The sequence below is a fragment of the Leopardus geoffroyi genome, chromosome A1, assembly GCF_018350155.1.
Source record: "Leopardus geoffroyi isolate Oge1 chromosome A1, O.geoffroyi_Oge1_pat1.0, whole genome shotgun sequence".
Classification (NCBI taxonomy): Eukaryota; Metazoa; Chordata; class Mammalia; order Carnivora; family Felidae; genus Leopardus; species Leopardus geoffroyi.
The window spans coordinates 183,688,370-183,693,095 of NC_059326.1; positions in this window are offsets into that span (position 1 = coordinate 183,688,370).

Below are 4,726 nucleotides of genomic sequence, written 5' to 3' on the forward strand. Positions count from 1 at the left end.
GATAGATACACTGACCTAAAATAACTCCCTGTGCTTCACCTATTAACCCACTCACCACCAAATCCCCTGGGACCCATGGACCTCTTATCATTGTTACAGTTTTGCCTTTTCCAAAGTGTCACATGATTCAAATCATCCAGTATATAAACTATTCAGACTGGGTGTTTTTACTGGGTAAAATTCATTTAAGATTCATCTAGGTATTTCTGTGGCTTGGTATCCCATTTTTTATTGTAGAGTATAACCAGTTTGCCTATCAGTTCACCTACTGAAAGAACAGCTTCGTTGCTTTCAGTTTTGGGCAATTATACATACAGCCTCTCTCTGCATTCACATGGTTTTGTGTGGACATAGTGTTCAATTAGTTGAGTAAATACCTAAGAACATGATTGACAGATTTTATGGTCAGATTATGTCCAGCTTTGTAAGAAAATGCCAAACTGTCTTCCAAAGTAACTATACTATTGGACATTCTGAAAAGCAGTCAGTAAGAGTTCCAGTTATTTGCATCCTTGCCAGATATTAATACTGCCAGGTTTTATTGGAATGTAATCATTCTAATAGGTAGGTACTGGTATCCCATTTCTGGTCTAATTTACAGTGCCCCAAATGAAAATAGGGGGAACATTTTTTCATATGCTTTTATTTTTATTTATCTTCTTTGATTAGATGTCTTCAAATTTTGCCTCATTTCTTAAATTGGGTTGCTTATGTTTCTATTGTTGAGTTTTAAGAGTTATTTGTATATTTTGGATGCAAGTCCTTTATCACATTTTTGTTTTACAAATATTTTTTCCTAGTGTTTATATTGTATCTTCATTCTTTTAACAGGGTTTTTCACAGAGCAGACATTTTAATTTTTTTTTTTAAAGTTTATTTATTTTTGAGACAGAGACAGAGAATGAACAGGGGAGGGGCAGAGAGAGAGGGAGACACAGAATCAGAAGCAGGCTCCAGGCTCTGAGCCATCAGCCCAGAGCCCAACGCGGGGCTCGAACTCACGGACCGTGAGATCGTGACCTGAGCCGAAGTCGGACGCTCAACTGACTGAGCCACCCAGGTGCCCCCACAGAGCAGACATTTTAATAGAGTCTAAATTATCAAATTTTTATTTCAAGGACCATGATTTTGGTGTTGTATGTAAAATCTTACTGCTAAACACAAAGTTACCTAGTTTTATTTTCTTCTATGCTCTCTCCTAAAAGTTTTACAATTTTGTGTCTAACATTTTAGTTCATGCTTCATTTTGTGTTTATTTTTGAAAAAAAGGTATAAAGCTGTGTCTAGATTCATTTTTTTCATATTGTTATACACTAAATATTTGTGTTGCATCAAATTCATATATAGAACCCCTGCCCCTCAATGCAGTGGTATTTGAAGATGGGGCTTTAGGGAGTTAAATAAGATTAGATGAGGTCACAAGGTGGGGAGGGGGTTGACTAGTCTGAGAGTATTAGTACCCTTAAATGAAGAAACATCAGAGTTTGCTCTCTCTCTCGTGCACTCCATCTTTCTCTCAGTCCATCTTGCTGGCAACTTAATCTTGGATTCACACAGCCTCCAGAATTCTGAAAAATAAATTCCTATTGTTTAAGCCATCCAGTGTGTAGTATTTTGTTATGGCAACCTGAATAGACTAAGACACCTATGAAAACTAATTATTCAAAGCACCGTTTGATGAAAATACTGCCTTTTCCTTTCCCTTAGAAGTGCCTTAGGTTCATTGTCAAAATCACTTAACTATATTTGTGTGGGTCTATTTCTGGGCTTTTAAACTATGTTTTATTGATCCATGTTCATTATTTTGCCAATATCATGCTGTCTTTATTAATGTATTGTCTTAGAATTGGGTAAGACCTCCAACCTTTTTTCTTCTTCAGTATACTGTTGGCTGTCACCAGGTGTTTTGCCTCTCTATATAAATTTTACAATAGGTTTGTTGGTATCTACAAACTAGATTTCTGAGAATTTTAGTAGGACTGTGTTGATCTATATATAGATGAAGTTGGGAAGGAAATAATGTATTAACAACATTCAGTTTTCCAATCCCAAAACAAAAATTATCTCTCCCTATTTATATCTTCTTGAATTTATCTCACCAGAGTTTAGCAGGGTTTTTTCTGCATATAAATCCTACACATATTTTGTTGGATTAATTCCTAAATATTTCCCTTTTATGGTACTATTAAAATATTGTTTTTCTTCTAATTTCACATTCCAATTTTTCATGCTGGCATATTGGAAAAAAAAATTACCTTGTTGTATCTTGTGACCCTACCATATTTACTCATTAGTTCCAACAATTTTTGTTCAGTTCTTTGGGATTTCCACAATCTTGTCATCTCTTAACAAAGATAGCATTGTTTCATTCTTCCATATCTATCTACCTTTTATTTTATTGTGTTATTGACTAGGTAGGACTTCCATTGTGATAAGCAAGAATGCTCAGAGAGGGCATTCTTGTCTTATTTCCAAATAGGGAGAAAGTCTAGTTTCTCACTATTAAGTATATCAGCTGTTGGATTTTTGAAGATACCCATTGTCAAGATGGGGAAAGCTCTTCTTTTCCTAATATTCTGAGTGCTTTTGTCATGAATGTTGGATTTCTCAAATGCTTTGTCTGAATGATTAGATGTGATTTTTTTTTTCCTTAGCCTATGGATGTGGCAAATTACACAGATTGATTTTCAAAAATTGAACCAGCTTTCCAAACATGGTAAATCCCACTTGGTCATGTGTATAATTTATTTTATACGTTTTCAACTTTACTTGATTTGGATGAATTTTGCATCTATATTCATGCGAGAGAGTGAAACATAGTATTCCTTTCTTGGAATGTTTTTATATGTATTTGATATTAGGATAATGCTTGCTCTGTACAATGTAATGGTTAGGAAGTGCTTCCTCTTTGCTTTTATATTCTGGAATAGATCATGGAGAACTGGCATTATTTCTTAATTGTTTGCTAAAATTTACCAGTGAAATAATCTAAGCCTGGCTCTTTCTTTCTTGGAAAGTTATTAATTACTGATTCAATGCATTTTATATATGTATAAATATATATAATCTATAAATATATAATGTGTATATATACACATTATTATATTATTATATTATATTATTATATTATACATATATATTCAGATTATCAATTTCTCTTTGTAAGATTGTTGGTAGCTAGTGTATTAAGAGAAATTAATCCATTTCATGTAAGTTATTAAATTGAGGACAAAGAGCTGTTCGTAGAATTCCAATGTTACATTTTTATTGTCCATGGGCTCATTAGTAATGATATTTATTTCATTTCTGGTATTGTTAATTTATATTTTTTCTTAATTGGCCTAACTAAACGTGTATCAATTGTATTAACCTTTGAAAGAACTAGTTTTTGGTTTTGTTGTGTTCTATGTTGTTTTCTTGTTTACAATGTCAGTGATTTCTGTTCTAATTTTTATTTTTGTTTTTTTTTTTACCTTCTTGTTTAGACTTCAACTGTGCTAGTTTTTTAAGGTAAAATCTTAGATAACTGATTTTTGATTTTCATTATTTTCTAATTTATGTATTTAATGCTATAAATTTATATCTAAACATTAATTTCTTTATATCTTACACATTTTGTTCTATTTTTGTTTTAACTTATTTAAAGTATTTTTAAATTTCTATTGAGATTTTTTCCTTTGATCCATATTTTATTAGACAAGCATTATTTAATGTCCAAATATTTGAGGATTTTCCAATTATCTTTCAGATGTTGATTTCTAATTTAATTCCATTTTTTGTCTGAGATGATATTCTGTATATCTAATCTTCTATATGTGTTAATATATGTTTTATGGCAGAGAACATGATCTATCTGGGAAAATATTACTGCAAGCTTGAGAAGAATGTATATTTTCCTGTTGTTGGATAGAGTATTCTATAAATATCAATTAGATAAAATTGATTGATATTGCTGGTAAAGTCAACTATATCCTTACTGATTTTCTTTCTGCTTGATCTTTCAATTACTGAACGAGGGTTGCTGGTCTCTCCAACTATAATAGCAATTTGTCTATTCCTCATTGTAGTACTATCAGTTTTTGCCCATATAATTCGATTCTCTGTTGTTAGTAAACAGACATTTAGAATTGTTGTGTCTTCTTGGAGAAGTGACTTATTTATCATCATGTAATACTCCATCAATGATAACTTCCCTTATTCTAAATTATGCTTTGCTGAAATTTATAAATAGCTGCTGTTGCTTTCTATGGATTAACATGAGCATGACATATCTTTTTCCATTCGTTTGACTTCAATCTGATATTTAATCTTATATTTCAAAGGCTTGTCTTGTAGGCAACAATTTGGTACTGCATCCACTCTGATAATTTCTATCTTTTAATTTATGTATTTAGAATGTTCAGATTAAAATGATCATTGATATAAGTGGATTAGTAATGAACACATTTATTAGTATTATATTCATTGTACTTGGGCATCCCTTTTTTTCCTCTTTTTTTTCCTGACTTCTTTAGCTTTATATAAGCATTTTATATGACTTCACTTACCTTCTCGCACAGCATACAAGTAGCACTTTGTTTTAAAAAATTTTAGGCATTTCCCTAGAATTTGCATTATACTTTTTTAACTAATCAAAGTGCACCTCAAATAACATAATATAAGTTCACAGGAAGTGTAGTTGCCTTATAACAGAGTAATCCCAGAGTCCTTTTTCCATTCCTTTATG